At 37.0% G+C, this 21,576-nt stretch overlaps 1 long non-coding RNA gene across 1 annotated transcript in view; it reads left to right on the top strand.

The window, feature by feature from the left end:
- Positions 1 to 5,687: 5,687 nt before the first annotated feature.
- Positions 5,688 to 21,576, top strand: part of LOC138166610 (uncharacterized) — a 24,483-nt gene continuing 8,594 nt past the window's right edge. Inside the window, exons 1-2 of the long non-coding RNA XR_011169644.1 lie at positions 5,688 to 5,808; positions 12,322 to 12,449. This is a non-coding gene — a long non-coding RNA (uncharacterized lncRNA). The remainder of the gene's footprint in view (positions 5,809 to 12,321; positions 12,450 to 21,576) is intronic.

Raw genomic sequence — 21,576 nt, 5'->3', positions numbered from 1 at the left:
CCACTGTATCTTTGTTGTATAACCTTGCAGTATTAGAGTAAAATAAATTCATTCTTTTGCTTCATTTCATCCCAACATTAAACTTGAACTAAGAGATCACTGACTTGAGAACCTTGCCTACAATAGCCCCCTTCTTTCTTCTGAAACTGTCACCACACTGGTGTAGTTTCATCACTCCACACCTGGACTATTACAATAGCCTGCTGGTGGTTCTGCCTAACACGTCTCTCCCCACTTTGGTCTATATTCCACTCAGTTTTTCTTATTTTTCAGTGGGGGAAGAGATGGAGGGTGAAGAAAGAGAGAGGGGGAAAAGAGAGGGAGAGTAAGAGGGAGAGGGAGAGAGAGAGAGAGAGGGAGGGAGGGAGAGAGAAGCTTGTTAATTGAAAAAAAAATTAATTAAAAAATACTTCCAAAAAGCCAGAGCTATACAAAGATGGAATGGACTGTCTCAGATTATAGTGGTTTCCCAATATTAGACATCTTTCTAGCAGAAATTGGATAGATTAGAAGAGATGATAACTGAAGTCTGGTCCAATTCTGATGATTCCTGACTTTCAATGTGAAAGACTGTCTCTGGCCAACATTCATATATGAAATCAATAAAAGTACCTAGAATCGCACTCCTTCATTATAAAATAAAGTTTCAGGGTTTTACACTTCAATTTTAGAGGAAATAATGAGTCATGTCCCAAAATAGCAATAATTTCCATACTTCCTGTAGGAATTAGTTTTTAATAACCATAGAATCAAATAATGTCGCTACCAGAAAAGATGTTCAAAGTAATTGGGCAAGAGCTTCTTAACCTTTTTTGTGTTCTGGACCCCTCAGTCCAGGGGTGGGGAACCTGTGGCCTCAAGGCCACATGTGGCTCTCTAGGTCCTCAAGTATAACTTTTTGACTAAATCTAAGCTTCACATGTGACCTCAAGGACACAGGTTCCCCACCCCTGCCTTGGGCACTTTAGTAAAACTTGCATACCCCTTCTCAGAATAATAAATGCATAAAATAAAATGTCTTATGTTGAAATGAATTCTGGTGGATCCTCCTCAGAATAATGTTTTAAAATAATTGAAAGAAATGCTAAGTTTCATGTAAAGCCTTGTCAATAGAGATGTAATATTGCCCTTCCAAGTTCCCAGACCCCTGAATTTAAGAAGTCCTGACATTGTAGTTTGATGTCCTTTTTACAGATAGGGAAGTTAAGGCCTCCAAAGGTTAAATAAGATAATGATTCATTGGCAAGGGCAAGTCTCTTGATTGCCTATTGGTGCGCTTTCCACAAAATTTTCCAATTTATTCATCTTTTTGCACTTAATACTCCTCGACCATGAAAATTGCATCTTTAAGCACCTCTAGTCTTACCAGTAAGACAGATATCTGGGATTTAACTATAAGCAAACAAGCCTTAGGAATGTATCAAGTTGACTGTTGAATGACTCTCAGGTTTTGACCCTGTAACCTTTCTCTAGCTGACTGACACTGGAGAAGCCATTTTATTATAGGCAACTAGAAGGCACAGTAGATGGAGTGCTGTACCTGGAATCAGGAAGACCTGAGTTCAAATTTATCCCACTTACCAGCTGTGTGATCTTGGGAAAGTCATTTGACTTCCCTTATACTTAGTTTCCTCATCTGTAAAATGGGACTAATAACAGCCCCTACCTCACAGAGTTGTCCAGGATCAAATGAGATAACATAGGAAAAGTACTTTGCAAACCATAAAGTGCTATATAAATGCTAGCTATTATTATTGCGGCTACTTCTGTCTGGCTCAGAGAGCTTGGGAATGCTGAGATACTCTTGAAGTGCTCCATTCATCCCAAATTCTTCTCAGACTTTTATGCTACCTTGACCAGAGCCAAGCTAAGGTCATGGGACACCCACAGCTATAAATTGTCAATAAAAGAATATGAAGTGGGTGGAAAGATTAATAAGGTTACATAGTATTTCCCATTGTTTATCTGAGGTTTTATAAACATGTAGAGTTGAAGTGGTATGATATGAAGTGAAATATTTATCTCTGAGATCCTGTTACTAATGATCTGAAGTCATAAAGTCTTACAATCTGAGAGCTGGAAAAAACATTCTAGCTTTGTTTTATCTCCCCTCCATCTCAGCTTCCTAACCTGCCAGTAGGAATCTATCTATGTCCCAAGAGCCTTGTTTAGTAATTATCAAGTGTTTTCATAATTTATTATCTTACTTAAACAATTCATCATTCTATTATCCTAATTATTATATCATCTTATGTGTTCTCTAACTGAATAAGGAAGTAACAATTGTTGTTCATTGTTTAGAACTTGGTAACCAGCTAGAATCAAGTTCTTCTTTCCTGAGTAGGCTTCTGTTTAGCATTTGAAACTCAGCCTGACACTTTCTTAACTCTCTAGTCCACTTAGACATTATTGCCAATACGCTTCAGTCATGGCAGCTTAGTTGCTGGTCCTCATATATGACACTCAGTCTCCCATCTCTGTGTCTTTTCATTGACTGACTTACGTTCCTGAAAAGTTCTCCTTCCTTATCTCCATCTCTTGGAGTCCCTGGTTTTCTTCAAGAACCAACTCAAGCATCACCTTCTGCCAAAGGCTTTCCCCATCCTACTGATACCTTAATGTCTTCCTCTATAAGATTATTTTCTTATGTACTTTGTATGTATCTTGTTGTGAAGTCATTTTTCAGTTGTGTTTGACTCTTCATGATCCCATTTGGGATCCTCTTTGCCGAGATACTGGAGTCATTTGCCATTTCCTTCTCCAGCTCATTTTACAAATGGGGAAACTGAGGCAAACAGGGGTTAAGTGACTTGCCTAGGGTCACTCAGTAACAAGTGACCGAGACCAGATTTGAACTCAGGAAGTTGAGTCTTCCTGACTCCAGGCCTGACAGTCTATCCACATAACTGCCCTATGAATCCTGTTTGTACCTATATTGGTACGTATTGCCTTTCCTATTAAAATGTAAGTTTCTCATGGGGTGGCTAGGTGGAGCAGTGAATAGAGCACTGGCCCTGAAGTCAGGAGGACCTGAGTTCAAATCTGGCCTCAGACACTTAACACACAAAAAAACTAGCCGTGTGACCTTGGGCAAGTCACTTAACCCCAATTGCCCTCCAAAAAGCACACACACAAAAAAATCTTCAAAGAATAGTGTTTCTGGGTCTCTGTGTTGCCCAGAGGTTAAATGGAATGTTGAAAGGAAGTAGAGTATAAATGTAGAAAAGACTGAAAATCTTTCTCTTGGGGTGGCTTAGGTGGCACAGTAAAAGCACCGGCCCCAGAGTCGGGAGGACCTGGGATCTGTTCTGGCCTCAGATATTTAACACCCACACAAAAAAACTGGCCATGTAACCTTGGGCAAGTTACTTAACCCCAATTGCTTAAAAAAAATTGTAAGTTTCTCCAGGGTAGGGACTATCTCATCTTTATATCTGCAAGATCTAGAATAGTGCCTGGCTCACAGTAGGAGTTTAACATATGCTTATTGATTGAAGACAGATTTCAATATTGAAATGTTGAAAGATGAAACCACCATCTGTCAGCAAAAGGGGCCCTTGTTTGATTGGGGTCTGCACCTTGAAGAAAATATCTCTATTCCTTCAAACACAGAATTTTAGAACTGAAAGAAATTTTAGAGATTAAGTAGTCCTAGCCTATTTATTTTGCATATAATTTGAAATCTGAAACCCCTATATCCCTTTCAATTCCACTTTTCCCTTTATTTGTCTTGAGATTCAAAATCCTTCAGATGAATATTGTCATTATTTTTCTAGTTTACTAAAGTAATCTTTTGGTAGTTTTATTGGTATGGTCTAAATAAACAAATTAATTTGGATAGTTGACATAGTACAATATTAAGCACTAGTTCTCTCTCCATTTTATTTTGAGGTGAGAATATTTTGTGGTTTCATGTATGTAGTCTCTCTGTTTTGGTAGGTAGACTCCTAGATATTTTATTCAATCTGTCGTTATTTTTTAATGAAATTTCTCTTTTTTTATCTTCCTGATGGTGATTTATATAGGTTTATTTTGTGTCCTGTTAATTTGCTAATGTTAATAATTGTTTAAATCAATTTTTAGTTAACTCTATAGGGTTCTCTAAGTATATCATCATACCATCTGCAAAAAAGATAACTTTTTTTTCTGTCTATGCTCGCGCCCTCAATTTAGTTTCCTTGCCTCATTGATCTAGGAAATATTTCTAGGATACTGTTAGGTAAAAGTGGTGACAATGGAAATGCTTGCTTCACCCTTCATCTCATTAATGTAACCTAAAATTCCAACTGAGATTTAGGTGTTTTGCATGCTGCTATGTGCAAAGGGAGACATGACTCCTAAGTGGTGGAAATAATATCGAGATATTGTATATATACTGTATACCTGTGGAGTTGATGGCAGGGACTTTAAGGGGAGACATGTGGATAAAGGATAATCGAGATTGGAAAAGACTTTGGGGAAGCCAGCTCCTGGATATTTCTTTGAATTTCTTCCAACTAGACTCTTGAGACTACTGAGAACTTCTATTTGCATAAGATCATTCCTTCTCTCTTGGTTTGGGCTCAGATTCCATGTCAATACTAGCTAAAGAGCTTGTTGATTCTTGAATGTTTTCTAGTATATTCTAATCTGTTTAATTTTTCTGATTTCTGTTTGTTATTTGCTTGGATAAAGGGACTTATTCACTATTTCTCATAGTCTTTTGTGTAATCATCAGTAAGAGCTACTAGGAAAGCAGATTTTTTTCCTGAAATCCAAAAAAGCATACCTCTAATCTACAAATATTTAGAAGGACAGGGAGTTATAAATCTAACCCAATAGTCCTATCAGAGGTAGGTGAAATAAGCAAAAACCAGACCTCGTTCTTTTTCTATTTCCCTCAAGGTAGAAATCACAGTCTCTTATTGAAAGGATGGGTCAGGTTTCAGAGATATTTATCCATTGCTGCTTGCAAGCAATATCTATTCAACAAGACAACTCATGTAGACAAACAGATCTTAGATGGGAACACGTACCTTATTTTGAAGAGGCCTCTGGTTTATCTCAACTACATGTAATTCTGGCTCTTGGTTTTAAATAGACACTATTTATCATTTTAAAGAAAAGCATGCTTATCCATATGCTTTTGTGTTTTTAACTAAAAATGAGCCGTCTATTCAAATATTTTTCAGCATTTATTGATATAATCATGTAATTTTGATTGTTTTATTATTAATATTAATCTGCCCACCTTGATTGTTTTAACTCCATTGGATCCTTCCAGTTCTCATTATTTTGAATGGATATAAAGGAAAAATTTAATATTTCATATGCATTGTGACTTTCTTTAACCAGTAAACATCTGCATAATTTAAGAGAAGGAATATTAGATATTGTATAAAATGTGATAGAAGCCTGGGAATTATAAATCCCTGAGCTAGGTATTTTCTTAGAAAAATATTTAGAGTATTTCTCAATCTGTCAAGAGTTTATTTCTAAACATGACATCAGTTAATCCCCCAAACCAGACTTTGAATTAGATATAGTGAAATCCATTTTAATAAAGCAGGAGATTGAGTCATAGGAAAGTTGTCCTACAGCTAAGATCACCTTTCATTAGAGGCATATGCCTAGAGCTTGTAACAAGTTGAAAAGTTTCTTCTTGTATAGCTTTCCTCATGAACTTTGTTTTATTTGACAGAGTAAAAAAAAAAAAAGGATATTGTTTTGTAACAGTCTAGTAGTTTCCTTCACATCTTTCCTGCAAAAGCTGTCAAGGCAAGGAAATAATTCAGTCATCCTCCAGGAGGCCCTAAGGCTTCTAAGAAGGTAAGATTCATGTTGGATTTGAGCTTACTACATCTGCTAATTCTCACCTTCAAATGGAAAATGACAGGAAAAAATAAGAGCTAAATAATGTGTCTTCTTACGCTGAAGAGTCAAAATGAAAATGAAAACAGGATGAACAAATGCTATGGTAATATTAAAATGTTGAAAACATACAATTAGCTGCCTTTAATTAAAGCAAAGCCAATGTCATTATTTAGACATCACATGCTTTTAAAGTCAAAGGAAAGCACCCAACTGAAAATTAAGGACTCAAGGAGGTATCCCACTAATTTCAAGTCTGGCAGTGATGACTTCTGGTTAAATAACACATTTTCTTGACCAGTTTTGTCCCCAGAAAATAATATGATAGGATGGAAAAACATCAAACTGGGAGTTAGGCATCATGGACAAATTCAAGTTTTCCCAACTTTGGCACAATCAGCTTATGAACAATGTATACCTCCAGGCTTGTTTTATTATCTGTAGATTGACCACATTGGACTATGTGATTTCTAGGGATTCTTCTAGATCTAAGATTATGTCATTCTAACTGAGCACTGTACTTCTTTGGTGGCATAAAATAACATATTAATTTTGTCTTGGTGGCAAAAAAAAAACCCCAACCACCTTATTTCCAATGTCCAAAAACTATTCATTTTGCCACAAATTTGGCACAAAAATAATGCAGATTATTTTAAATATTCAGAGAAATGGAGAAAAGGAGGATCATAAAAGATCACTTTCCAAATATGCAAGTCTCATTTGGCACAATAGCCTACTGTTTAATATTTACAGCATCAACTTTTTCAAAATTGGAGGAAATAAAGTTGTCTTGAAGAACTGCCTATTGAAATTTTGACTCTTTAGCCAGATGTTTGTACTGTCTTGCTACCATATTACATAAAGCGATCAGAACAGACATATTAATATAATGAATATTCTTATGCTAGGAAGATAATTGGCCAAAGAAAGTAAGTAGATTTAAGTTAGATCATTGGATCTTTTTCTTATGTGTCATCTTCTCTGTTCTACAATAACAACTTCATTCGTGTTTTAAGGTTTCTGAAGAACCATATGTAGAAAAACAAGCATTGGATTTGAAATCAGGACAGATCTGAATTTCAATCCTGCCACTAACTCTTATTGCCTGTGTCATCTGGTGTCTTAAGTAAAGACATTTAAAAACTTTAAGCCTCAGTTTTCTCATTTGTAAAATGGGGGTAAGAATATCTGTAGAACCCAACTCAGAGAACTTTTGTAAAGATCAAATGACAAGATACCAAGAATTTTGTGTAAAAGACAGCCTAAGAGGCAGCATGGCACAGGGGATAGAGAAATGGCTTTTACAGCCAAGAGAATGTGTGCTCACATCTCACCTCTGATACATACTGGTCTTAATCCTTAACCTTTTGGGGCTCAAGAAAACCCTCTAAGACTAAATTGCAGAGAAAGTTCTGACCTGCCTTTGGGTAGAAGGAATTCCCTTACTTGAGCTCCCTATATGTGATCCTAATGGAATCACAGGTTCAGTCTCGATCTCAAAAAGCTATATAAATTTCAAATATGATAATTCTCTTGTTTCTGTCAGAAGGAAGACTTGGCACAAATGTGTTAATTGCCTGATAGATGCATTTGAGAAGATAGAGTTGTCCCATCTCAAGAAAATGTATCAAATTTCTGATGGGCAGAGAATTACATTTGACCAAGTTCCTCTTCTCTTATTAATTTTATGTTTTGTCATCATCACATAAAACATAAAGTTAACTAGAGAATAGGGACTTGGTCAAATATTATTTCTACCTGAATTCCATCAAAAATATGAGAATAAAATTAATAATATAATGATAATGATGTTTATAACAAAATGCTCTACATAATTATGTCATTTGAGTCTCACAACCCAGTGAGGAAGATGCTATGGCTGTTATCTTCCCAGCTGAGTAGATAAGAAACCCGTGATTCAGAAGGTTAAGCAGCTTGATTTGGAGGGAGAGGACCCAGGTTCAGAAATCCCACCTCTGACCCTTTCTAGCTGTGTGACCTTGGGCGACATAACTAGCCTCTGTGAAACAAAGACCCTCTAAGATACTTTCCAGCTTTAGAGTGACAATCCTATGACTATTATAGTCATGCAGGCAGTGAATTTCCTAAGAGGAATAGATTTTGGACAATGTAGAGTTTTTGGATCAAGCAAGACTTAAGGTCAAAAAATAACAGAAAACAGAGAAACAATAGGGAAGAGAAAACCTGAACCTTTCCCTTCATTAGTATTGAATCATGTTGAATAAAAAGCAGGTTCATCTTTCTAGTGAACTCATGGCTAGGGTCTTTTTCTTGTAGGAGGTGAGGACTCACCCCATTAGTAGAACTATAAATCTAGATACAGAGGTGGGGAACCTACAGCCTTGAGGCCACATGTGACCTTCTAGGTCCTTGGGTGTGACTGACTCCAAGTTTTATAGAACAAATCCTTTTATTAAGGAGATTTGTTCTGTGAAGTTTGGATGCAGTCAAAAGGCCACACTTGAAAACCTAGAGGACCACATGTGGCCTTGAGGCCACAGGTTCCCCACCCCTGATACTAGAATATCATATGCATCCTTACAGAAGGTGAGACCTAATATGAGAGAGAAAGAGAGTTGTTTTGACTGCTTGGGTCCTTGAGTCTTAATCCTTTATGTTCTGTGCTTTTTGTGAGGTAAAATAAAGCTTATATTTCAGTTAACATTGCTAACTTGAACGCTTTCATGGGATCTGAGATCTGTTTTGCCTTTTTCTTTTTATGAGATTTAGACATAAGGTACATTCTAAAGAATCTAAGGGAGAACTTGGTGGAGGCAAAAGGAGCCAAATGATTATGTTTCCAGGGTAAACCCTGATTAAGGACATGAGCCATAGAGAGTTATTTGTGAGAAGCACCACAAAATTTAACTTGATTAAAAATTTAAAATGATTAAAAATGGCAGAAAAGTGCTTGATATAAAGGAAGAGATATACTTTTATTGTGCAAGATGTGAGATGTTGCCCCTGTTATGAATGATAGCTAATATGAATGTAAAAAGAACCTTGCTTAATGTAAATGAATAGAATATATGTATGAAGAAATACTTTTCAAGTGGGAATTTGGACAGTTTAAAAGAGAAAATATATTTTGGTGTGAATATGATGATTCGGATCTTGTCAACTATGTGGATTGATGTCTTGGTTATTTGGGACCAGTATAAGGTTATGCATAGGCAGAGAAAGCTCTTTTATTTATTAAAAATTGGGAATTGTGTCAAGAAATACAGTTTCTTGGGAGGCTAGGTGGTGCAGTGAATAGAGCACTGGCCCTGGAGTCAGGAGGACCTGGGTTCGGATCTGACCTCAGACACTTAACACAAAAAAAACTAGCTGTGTGAAAAAATTAGCAAGTCACTTAACCGTAATTGCTCTCCAAAAAAGCGAAAACAAACAAACAAAAAAAGAAGGTTAATTGAAAAAGCTTATAAAGTCTGGGTTCAAGTAGAGAAGAGGATTTCCCCAGCTGAAGAATGGGGAAGATCAACAGTTAAGCAATGGGCAGAGGAGTTTCATGTGGTGTAGATGTTCCTCAATGGACTGATAACATTGAACCTTGAATTCCAGAGTTGTGAGTTCCCCTAAGCATGTGAGTAGTCATTCTTTTCTCTTTTTTTCCTTTCTTTTTTTCTTTTTGGAGGGAGAAGCCAGGGCAATTGGGGTTAAGTGACTTGCCCAAGGTCACACAGCTAGTAAGTGTTAAGTGTCTGAGGTCACATTTGAACTCAGGTCCTCCTGACTGCAGGGCCAGTGCTCTATTCACTGTACCACCTAGCCCTTCCAAGCAGTCATTCTTCATATAATTTGTTAATATTTTATTTTTTCCAATTATATTAAGGATTTTTAACATTTCCTTTTTAAAATGTTAAAACATTTCCATTTCTGTCCCTCCCTCTCCTTTGTCCCCTCCATTGAGAAGGCAAACAATTTGATATAGACTATGTATGTGCAGTCATGCAAAACATATTTCTATATGAATCATGTCTTCTTATGTTTCCATGCCAAGTTTCTATAACTGTGTCCGCTCTTCTAACTATTAAATATATTAGGGGAACAGTGTGATCCAGGTTTATATATGCATTGTGATCTATTTTATTATTTCTATATTTTATTTAATATAGAGCAGCTATGTAACATAGTGGCTAGAGCTCTGGCCCTGGAGTAAGGAGGACCTGAGTTCAAATCTGGCCTTAGATAACACTTCCTAGCTTTGTGACTCTGGGCAAATCACTTAACCCTGTTTGCCTCAGTTTCCTCATCTGTAAAATGAGCTGCAGAAAAGAAATGACAAAGCATTTCAGTATCTTTGCCAAGAAAGCCCCAAATGGGGTCACAGAGAATTGGATGTGACTGAAACGACTCAGCAACAATAGTAAATATTAGTGGCAGAGTGGGATATAAGTTTATAAGTTTATTGTCATATATTTTAGCATGTATATATTTTATTTAACATAGTAGTATCTATACTTTTTTTTGCTTTATTAAGTAAATAGTTATGTTTATGGTTCAAAAATATCCAGAAGTTACTGTGAGTGGCTAGTTGTGTTGATAGAAAGCATATTACACGGGGTATCAGGAACTAGTGTGGTGAATAGGGGAAGTAATTTTTTCTCAATAGGGTTAGGTCTCTGAGAGAATGTAACCTTAAGGTGGTGGTCTCTCTCTGAGAATTTAGGTCTGCTTGTATGAAAAAAAGTCAGAGGAGCAAGCCAAACCCAGAAAGAATTGGTATGTCTTCAATATCCAGGTGGTAGGTTCTGGCTACAATTCTACATGATGTGGGAGTTGACTATTCCCCATTCTAGCAACCCATTTTTACCCCTATTACATTGTGGGAGCATTGGGATAGTCCACAGACCATTCATGTCCTTACACAAGACATGATTATATGAATCTACAGGTGTTATCAGATGGGAAATGTGAAAGAAAATGAAGCAATTTTCATGTTACAGCACAAGCCTGCCAGAGATGAATGTTTTTAATCAAATTATTCTAATTATAAGTATCTCTACTAAGAGAAAAAATCCAAATGGATAGAAATATATTCTGCCTCTGAAAATCTCTCTCTGACACAAGCAATTTCCACTCAAAATTTATAGCATTCCCAAACAAAAGATAAAGTTACAGAATTAGATTGAACATAGTTAGAAAGCCCAGGCAAAAGTTCATTTAACAGTTTGATTCATCAGAATGATTGTCACTTAAAATGTCAGCACACTATGAAGAATAATTTTCCTAAAACTATTCAGTCCCTCTTTAACCACTTGGCACACAAACTTAGAGCTGAATTTGGGTGAATGTCAAACAGCAACACTAATATCAACCAAGCCCAGCAAAGGTGAGAAAGGACAGATGGATAGCAGTTCCATCAGGAATAAAGTCACATGAAGTCTCCTTGGCCCCTACTGTCCCACAGGGGAGAATGCAGGTTGGTAGTTCAAAGAAGCAATGGTGTATGCACTCAGGTCAAAGGTCTAGCAGGACTGGGGAACCTGCAACCTCAAGGCCACATGTGGCCCTCTAGGTCCTTTTGTCTGAGTTCAAGTTTTACAGAGCAAATACTTTTATTAAGGGAATTTGTTCTGTGAAGTTTGGATTCAGGCAAAGGGCTGCACTTGAGGTCTCCACGTGGCCTCAAGACCATAGGTTCCCTACCCCTGGAGCTTCAGGGGACCTGGGTTTACTTTGGGTTTTCAGACAAAGTGGCTGCCATGGCTGCTGCCAAAGAGCACAGGAAACATGGACGAGTAGAAAAGGGAATTCAGTGAAGATTAATGAGGACGGTCTATTCTAGCTACCACAGGTCATGGAGCATGAAAGTCATGAGGATGAGGAAGGTTGAATTATAACTCTGCCGCATCAGCCAACTTATGGGGGAGTTTCAGCACTGACTGCAGTCAAGCCTCAACATATCAGCAATGCTTAACAGGAGCCAGATCTAGGAGGACGGTTATTCAGTACCAGTCTTAGGATTCTCTTTTTTTTCCCCTGCCCAATGGTGAACTCAAGAGAGACTTCCATTAGAAGAACAAATCAGAGATGTCTTCTTTCTCTTTATCTCATCATTATCCAACAGCTATTGCTTTTAAAATGAACTTTTAGTCAGGGATAGAATACATCTATCATGGACTAGTAGAAATATATATGCCTAGAGTGTTATGTATTAGATGTAGAAGACTTTAATCTAATTAGAAGTTTAAAAAAAAGCTGCCTATATTATGGAAGGTAGTGTGTTCTTATATCAATCAAGTAATCTGTCCTGTTCTTGCCCAGTCACAATCCTAATTCAATCTTCACAAAGAACAAAATTCCTTCCTGAACTTTGACTTTGTTTTAGATATAGGGCAGGCTTTGGAAAGGGTGTTAGGTGGGACCAAGGACTTCAGACTAAAGTAATATCCTCATATTGTTTTGCAACATGTGGCCTTTCTTTATATTTATTTGTACTTTCAGCACTTATCACAGCACCTGGCACATAGTAATTGCTTAATAAATGCTGGCTGATCAATAGGATGTGAGAGGAGGGGGAACCTCATTCTGCTTCCACAGAGGTCACACAGAAGAAGAGACAAGAGATACAGGTTGGTGGCTCTCTGTAGAGGGATGACAAGGCAGATATTTGTTAATCTGACATAGGCAGTAGAGATCTTCTTTCTGCCCTGGGTCAATTATCAAGAATGTGATAGATAGTAACCTAAGAGTTCTAACTAATGTGGGCTTTGTCCCAGGGTGCTGGAATGTGAGAGGGCATGCTTCTTTACCAAGTAAGGTGTACTTCCTCCCAACTGCAAGTGCTATTCCACTGACTCATCTCAGGGACTTCCACTATCCAGTAGTGTTCTGAAACTCAAACACCCTTGGGCATAGCTGCCCTATCACCATGGTTCACCTAATGGAGAAAAAGCCCAAACTTTCTAGGGCATGAGCTAGACCCATCCCTGGCACAATTGCACATACTGACTATGTTTTAGTTACCACTGGTAACCTGCCCCAATCTGATTTTGCTCCGAGCACAATCATTATAGTCAAAGCAATTAAAATTCTGCCCCTGAGATTTGTCAAACCTGATGAGCACTATTCAGGGGTGTAGTAAGCATTTAACAATTGGCTCTCCAAAGTAAAATTCATGGCACATTTTTAAGTTTAATATGCATTATTAACATTTTCTCCATCAGTTCTCTAAGTCTGGACAAACAACAAAACAATAAATTAAGCCCTGGTTTATAGCCTTTGCCAATTTCTGAAGTATAAATGCTCACACTGAAATTTTAACAGTCTCCAGAGTTGGTATAAGCTGGCACCAGCACAATGCCATTGCTATTCATTTCTTCTGATTCGTGTTCTGGATGAAAAAAAAATATAACACGTAAAAGATTCAGTGTTTTCATCTCTATTTCTAGTGGAATGTAAGGGGCTTTAGTAGAGAAAGTCCTATTTGAGAAATAAACTAAGATGATGATGTCTGAGAATTTGATCTGAATTTCTCTGCTATAGGTTTGGGGGGCAGCTATATGGTACAGCGGATAGAGCACTGACCTTTTCTCTGTTCTTAATACTCAGTATTATTGACCATTCCCCATGCCTAAAATGAATTTCCTCCTATCTCAGCCTCAGAGCCTATCCTACTTCTTTCAAGACGCAGTTCAAGCACTATCTTCTTCATGAAATTTTCCTCATACATACAACTGCTAGTGCCCTCCCTCCCAAACTATCTTGTACCTAATTACCTTTATTTATAGTGTATTTATTCATAGCATTTCCTCCAGGGCTATTTCTCCAACTCCTACTCACATTGACAGATCAGATCCCCAGAAAGTGTCTGCTACAGTTACTCTTGGGAATGTAAAGGTAACTTTGAGGGTTTGAATTTTCAGATTTACAAGCCCCCACCAGTGTGCCTCCCACTAACAATCAGCCAGGTGGTTTTTCAAGAAAGGTGTTTACTCAAATAATATAGCATAAACAATTGCTACAAAAGCATTCCCTCAAATTCTGTGGCATACTCTCCCACAAATACATACAGATTCTAGGGGGAGAGTGGAAATATCTTAAAATACAAAGGTAATAAGGTAGAAATTATAAAAAAAAAATCATAGAAAGCACATGTGGCAAAGGGGTAACTTGCAACACTTAGCTCCGGAAAGTCCTTTTCTCTGTTCAGAAAATCTTCATGAGGCAGGTTCCCCATAGGTATAATTCTCTGCAAAGCTTTAAGGGTCAGTGCCTTTGAAGATTCCATAGCTAAATTTTCTTTTTACCCCAGGGATAATGCTGCCTGAAGCTGCCTTTCCTCAGGTAACTATTACTCCTGGCTGGATATATTATCTACTATAGGTCTATTGTCTTTGGTACCTGCTGGATGGACTATTTACTACTAGTCTAGAATCTTCTATGACATGATTAAGTTAGGGTAGGATAATGGAGAGAGAGAGAGAAACTTTCCCAATGTACAACCCCAATCCCAAGAGTTATTCACTCTCAGAGAGTTGGTTCCTACTGAAATGCTTCAGTTTCTTCCACTGCTATATTGGTTCATTGATTGACTTGAGTTTACTGTTGGACTACTATTTTATTCACAGGCCTGATAGGCATGACTGATCTCAGTCAATTATATGGTTTTTTCCTTCTCAAGCCAGTTAATGAAATTCATATCTCATACAGAGATCACAGTATAAACCATCTTGCTTACACATTTAAAAATTTATCACGTCCACTGATTTATTGATTCAAAGTTCTTCTGTGATTATACCAATCAGCAAACCTATATATTTATATGCATACAAATTATCTCTCATATTAGAATATATGATCCTTGAGAGTATAGGATGTTTAACTCTTTTCTTTTTAAATTTTTTTTTGTATCTGTGATACTTAGTACAGTTTGGCATATATTAGGAACTTAATAAATGCTTATGGATTGGTTGAATAACTAATTAATTTATTGGAATATACATTCTATTTGGGAGAGGGGAATAACATCTATATAAATATAATTAAATGCAACCTATAAACAATGTAGTTTGGGGAAATAGGGAACACTGGTAGCTAGAAGAACCAGAAAAAACCCCTTTTGGGGCCTGGCTTTTGAGCTGAGCCTTGGAGGGAGCTAGGAGTTCCTTGTTTATGGATGGAGAGAAAATATTCCAGATGTAGGACACAATCTATGAAAAACCACAAACATAGGAAATCTAAACAGGGCACCAAGGTGGTTCAGTGGATAGAAAATGAGATTTGGAGACAGGAAGACTCATCTTTCTGAGTTCAAATGTGGCTTCAGCCACTTACTAGCAATATGACCCTGAAGAAGACTCTTAACCCTGTTTGCCTCAGTTTCCTCATCTGTAAAATCAGTTGGGGAGTAAATGGCAAGCCACTCCAGTATCTCTGCCAAGAAATTCCTAAATGGGGTCGTGAAGAGCCAAACACTATTGAAATGACTAAACAACAACAAAAGCATAACTTATTCGGAGAATACAATTTAAAGCGACTCCATTCTGACTTCTTGTAGAAACCAATGAATATATTCCACTGTCCACTTAACTCTGAGCAATAGGTTACATTGCTAAGTGTTGTTTTGATACTTTATTGCCTGCTCATTATTTGCTTTTTTAAATCGCTGGTTACATAAAAGAAAGCTGATTTTAATTTTATCTGTATCCTGGCCTTGTGTGCTTTGCTTTAGAAAGCATGACCGAGGGAAGGAAAACTTGGGCATGTTTGATTGTAACTGGTTAAGAGATCACTGTTCTGGCTTGGCAACCAACACATTGCCTAAGGGTTTAAAGCATCTAATGAATTCTATTTGCAATTTGTATTTTTAAAGAATTTTTTAAGCTTTGTGGAGACAGGAAGCCGCACCCTAAGCTAAAAATCTTAGAAACTAATCTCTATCTCCAAGTAGACTGGTTTCTTTATTCCCAGGGGACCTCTGATATCTGGGTGGTACACTAGATAGAGTATTAGACTTAGACTCTGAAAGATCTGAATTCAAATGTGACCTCAGACTTTTACTGGCTGTGGGACCCTAGGCAAGTCACTTAACCTTTGTTTGCCTCCATTTTCTCAATCATAAAATGAGGATCAAAACAGCACCTACCTCCCAGGATTATTGTGAGGATCAGAAAAGATACTATTTGTAAAGTGTTTAGCACATTGTCTGGCACATAGTAGATACCATATAAATGCTTTATTCCCTTCTCTCAGGAAATCTGAAAAGAAACTAATGCTCTAAATCACCCACAGTGACCTCTGTTGGGCAACATATAGAATTCATTTGAGGGAATTGTAAAGCCAACTAATTTACTTTCTTTTGTGGTTTCTAATTTGAAATATGTATTTTGTGACTAAATTTTATTATTGCTATCATTGCCAACATACACAATATAAACAATGTTTTTCAACAAAGATGCTTTTTTATTTGAGTTTTGTTATTTGTCACGTTTTACTACATTCTTAAGTGTGATTTTAATTTACTCTTGAAACAACATTTTCTCAGTGGGAATATATTTGCAATTGTAATTTTTTTAAAGCAATTGGGGTTAAGTAACTTGCTCAAGGTTATACGGCCAGTTATTTCTGGGTGTGGTGCTAAGTATCTGAGCCTGGATTCGATCCTCAGGTCATCCTGACACTGGGGCCGGTGCTCTTACTCACTGTGCTACCTGGCCGCCCCATGCAATTGTAATTTTTTAAAGTAATAAACATGACTTGGTGAATTACATGGTTTATGACAAACTTTGGAAGAAATAATAGTCAAAGTATTCATAGCTAGACATTTCTTTAAAGATCATGTATTCTAACTCTTTCATTTTACCAAGGAGAGGAAGAATGAGACCCACAGCGATGACTTGACTTCTTCAAGATCCCACAAATAGTAAATGGCAGAGGCCAGATTTCTTTTTTCCTAATAGTATTTTATTTTTTTCTAATTACATGTAAAGACATATTTTAACATTCATTTGAGAATTTTGACTCCAAATTTTCTCCTTCCCTTTCTCTCCTCCTCCTTCCTTAAAACAGTAAGCAATTTGTTATGTTATATATGTGCAATCATTTAAACATTTCCATATTAGTCATGTTGTGAAAGAAACAGACCAAAAGAAAAAAAAAACAATTTAAAAAAGTGAAAACAGTATACTTTGATCTGCATTCAGACTCTATGTATTTCTCTGGATGTGAATATCAATTTTATTCATGAGACCTTTGGAATTCTTGAATCATTGTATTTCTGGGAATAGCTAAGTCATTCATAGTTAAGCATCATACAATATTGCTATTACTATGTACAATATTTTCTTGGTTCTCATTTCACTTTGCATCAGTTCATGTAAGTCTTTCCAGGTTTTTCTGAAATCTAAGAGGCCAGATTTCAATCTGGGTCCCCTGACTATACATCCAGAATTTTTCTATATAGCAAGGTCCTCATTCTGTGCAAATAGCAAGCAAAAGAAAAAAAAAAAAGGTCATTCCTATTGGGAACTCTTGTTGAGAGGTGTCTGAAAAGAATTTGCCCCTCTCCATTTATTCAGTGGTAGGGGGAAGGCTTTATTTGACCTCACTGCTTAGGTTAAAACAAAGACATAGGTTTGGGGATTTTCAGAAAATTGGTACTCAGGAAGCTAATACAATAAAGAATTTTATTATTTATTTATTTTATGGTACACCAAGTAGGCAAACAGAAGCATACATACATCATATGGCAATATGAAAAGATAAAAGTTTGTCCCCAGGAGTACAAGAAACTTACCTGGTATGAAGGTGAGGCAGATGTGTTGGGGAGGGAAACAGGGAACATGTTCAAAGTTGGGTTTCAGGTTGCAAAAGTATACACTTGGTTGAGAATAGGTAATCTGTGTCAGACATATCCGTTGGAGATGGACCAGAAATGGTTCAAGACTTTTGAAGCCATTGGCAACTACAACCAAGTTGGCTTTGAGTGTCAGGTGCTTCAGGGAAGTGACTGTAGATAATGAAAATCATTTCAGATCATTTGAACTCCAATAAAGGTCAAAGCCCAAACTAATCAACTAGAGGAAGCACCTCAGCCTAACAAATATTCCCTTCTGTGTTCTTCTGAGTAAACTCAGAGAATATCTCTTTCTGTGTCAACAAGGCCAGATGGGGCTGATTTAAGAGCATTTTTTCCTCTGTTTATGGCCATTAAGGATGAAACCCTTAAGCCAAGACACTGTCTTGAATAGTGGAACTTTTCTTATCTTAATATTTTATGAAGATATACTATGTAATGGCATGTTAGTGGTAAAAGAAACACAGATATCCTGGGTTGTATTTTTGATTGACATTTCAACTCTCTTATCTTGTTGTGCTTGCAACCTATTCAATTAAGAAAATTCCTTTCTCATACTATGATTAAACATATATGGAGATCATAAATTTGAGTGACATAGACATCCTGAGTTGGGATTATTCTGAAACATATTTAAGGCTTCTCATTCTTTTATCAGACAGTCAAAATTTAAGTTTTGACTTTGTGTATATGTATCTGCTAGCTTTAAGGGAATAAAACAATATGAATTTATATATCATCTAGCCTCTTTGCCTCCTTTAACCATACTCTCAGGTTGACACCAACTAACCATGGTATTATCATTTTAATCAAGCTGTTCCTTGCTCCTCTGGAACATGGCTACTGAGGGAGCAAGATTGGCCCTGCAATATCTCTGGGCATTGTGAATTGCTTCTAGTCCCTCACACTTTCCCATAGAAGTCCTGGAATCAGCTCTGCTCCTGTGCTTAGAATGCTAACAATAGCAATAATTGATGATTGCTGGACTTATGCTGGGAGCTGTACCCCATTCTCAGTAACTTTGCCAAAAACTACCTTTGATGGCACCTCCAAAATCTATAGCTACTGCTAAATTCATGAAATCCCTCATCTCTGGAATTCACCAACCATCTTGTAAAGACTAATATTTGAGTACCTCTCTAAAGAACCCAGGCAGTTGTTATGGCTACCACATAAAAAGTTTTTGTATGAAGAAAGAACCAAACAAACTATTCCTTATTTTTAAAGAGAAAAAAAGGAAGGAAGGGAAGGAAGGAAGGAAGGAAGGAAGGAAGGAACGAAGGAATGATTGAAAGATTTTACCCAATCTGGCACCCTGCAGAAAATATTCCTGTAGCTACTACAAACCAGTTGTATATACTTCAAGACAAAGTGAATTAGGGTTGGCATTTCTAGCAGGAGTGTGTATCCTGCATAACTGAAATAGCTGAATCTAGCACTTGTACCCATAAAAGTGAGAGAAAGTGAAGTCCATTGTGGCAATCTTTTCCAGTGTTTAAATATGTGTTGTGTGGAAACACATTTTTATAGCCACATGAAGGAAGCCCTAATTGACAATTCACTGCAGTGGTTTCCATCTGCAAACCATTTAGGGAAGGATAAGTTAATTTACCTTTAAATGATTTCAGAAAACTGAAGGTAAAGAATGCTACCAGCACCCTGACCAAGAGATGATGGGCTGAATAGGAAGGAGACACATAATTTTTAGACATGGGAAATCTATTTTGCTTGACTATACATATTTGTTATACTTTTTTTTTCTTTTTGGGAAAGATGGCAAGAAAAAAAAGTACTTAATAATTGAAAACAGTTTTAAATAATAATTAAAATAATTTCAATGACTTTTTGCCTCATTTTGCTTACAGAACTAGATTAATTATATCTATATAAATTTTATACTACTTCCTACATTTCCCATTGTTATAATATCAAAGTGTCACAGTAAAAGTCTTCTGTCATGCTGAGGTATTTAACTCTGTAGTTTTATTTGTGACCCTCTTTTGTTAAATAGTTTATTCTTTAAAAAAAAATGGGAGTGGATATTGGATGCAGTGAACATTGTTTTCCTGGTTCTGGTCCCTCCCCTTTTCCCAGGCTTCTCTCTATTCTCCATTTTCATGGACACAATAATATTCTGCCACCTTTACAGAAGCAGGATTAATTTGTTGTTATTAAGTAAGAATTGATCCTAAAGTGAAATGGGACCTTGAGTGCCAATCCTTGCCTTAGTTTCTGTGTTTTTTTCCTTCTTGTTTCAGATATCACAATGTATACCAAGTCTGATGTTATATTCTTCTCCAGAATCCTGATACCCATCCACCCTTCTTCCACTCCCCTACCCCTATCCCCTTCAGTGTGGGCCACAAACATATGCAAATATACATGCACAGGCATGCACAAATATATACATGTATACTCACATACATGCACAAATATACACACAGAGTTTTTTTTTTCCTTCTCTTTCAATTTTTCAATAAAACTATTATTCTCTGACCCCAGAATGGGATAGTCTTATAAAGAAACTATCTCCTAACCTGTGGGCTTAATGAATAAAACTAATAAAGTAAATGATTTAATGAAAACTAATTAATTATAACAATAAATCAATAACGAGTTAATAACCATTGATAAAATAATAAAAATCTAGTGCAATCTAACCTGCCATATAGAGAACAGTACTTATTTCACAGCACACTCATGCGCCACACTCTATGTAAACATTCCCCAAATGATGGCCATCCACTTTGCTTCCAATTCTTTGCTACCTCAAAAAGTGCCACTAGAAACACTTTGGTGATAGGGCATGTGGTGTTTCTTTTCTCCCAGTTGATGATCCATGCTTCTATACTTCCTAGATTTGAGACATCCTGGGAGCCAGGGGGATGATTTAGCACTTTGTGGCCTTTGCCTAACAAGCAGTTCAATGTGATTTGATAGCCATGAATGAAAGCATCTTCTTGGCTCACCTCCAATGCTTGAGAGATATAGTGGTCTGAACAGTGCACAGTTTTCTTGGCTTAAATCACTACCAAGAAACTGAGAAACTATCTCTACTAGACAATCTTGTGGACTGGCACCAATTATAAGTGCCTTTGTTGCTTCAGTCTTTATTAAAAAGGTAGAAGAATCAATACATATTATCTCTTACACAATTAATTATTAAGTCCAGTTTCCATAAGAACCCATAGTGAGCATTTCCCAGTGCTACAGTCCCAGCAAGAGTCTTGTTGGGGTGCTCTATGATGTGTTCCCAGGGACCTGGATTCAGGGCTCCTCTCTTGCTTACTTTGCTGTCCATTCCACTTCAAGCAGTATTAGTCACCACTCCATCCTGTTCCTATCTGTTGGGAAACCCTTTGTTACCCTTAGTAGGTGAAGCAAGGTGACTACTTTGGTGTTCTTTTTTTGTTGGGGGCTTGCTTCTTGACCTGAGTATCCCCTGTACTAGTAAAGGTTCCCTAAGAATCTGTCCTCAAATAACCAGGAGTGGCAGCTCTCCTCTGCAGATTTCATGGCTCTTAAGGTGAGGTGCTGAAACAGGGCATTTTCAGCTTCACCATTCAGCATTACAGCTTCACCATAGAGACTTATTCCATCTGTCCCTTTATGTATACATTCTAGCTAAAGATGGCATTCCTCTCCTAACTCAGTGCCTCATTCCTGGAATGCTCTCTTTCTTCTGACTTTGTCTTCCTTATTTCCCTAGCCATTTCCTTTTAGACTCACCTAAAATTCTACTTTCCCAGTGGAATTTGGCCTTTCCCAACCCTTGTTAGTGCCTTCTGCTCCCTGCTACACTATATTATCCTATCTATCTATCTATCTATCTATCTATCTATCTATCTATCTATCATCCATCTATCTATCTATCTATCTATCTATCTATCTATCTATCTATC

The sequence above is a fragment of the Petaurus breviceps genome, unplaced genomic scaffold (genome assembly GCF_028583685.1).
Source record: "Petaurus breviceps papuanus isolate PSGF00001 unplaced genomic scaffold, PetGlider_PUasm1.0 225, whole genome shotgun sequence".
Taxonomy (NCBI): domain Eukaryota; kingdom Metazoa; phylum Chordata; class Mammalia; order Diprotodontia; family Petauridae; genus Petaurus; species Petaurus breviceps.
Note: the sequence above shows the minus strand (reverse complement) of the source record. Positions and strands in the feature narration are given on the sequence as shown.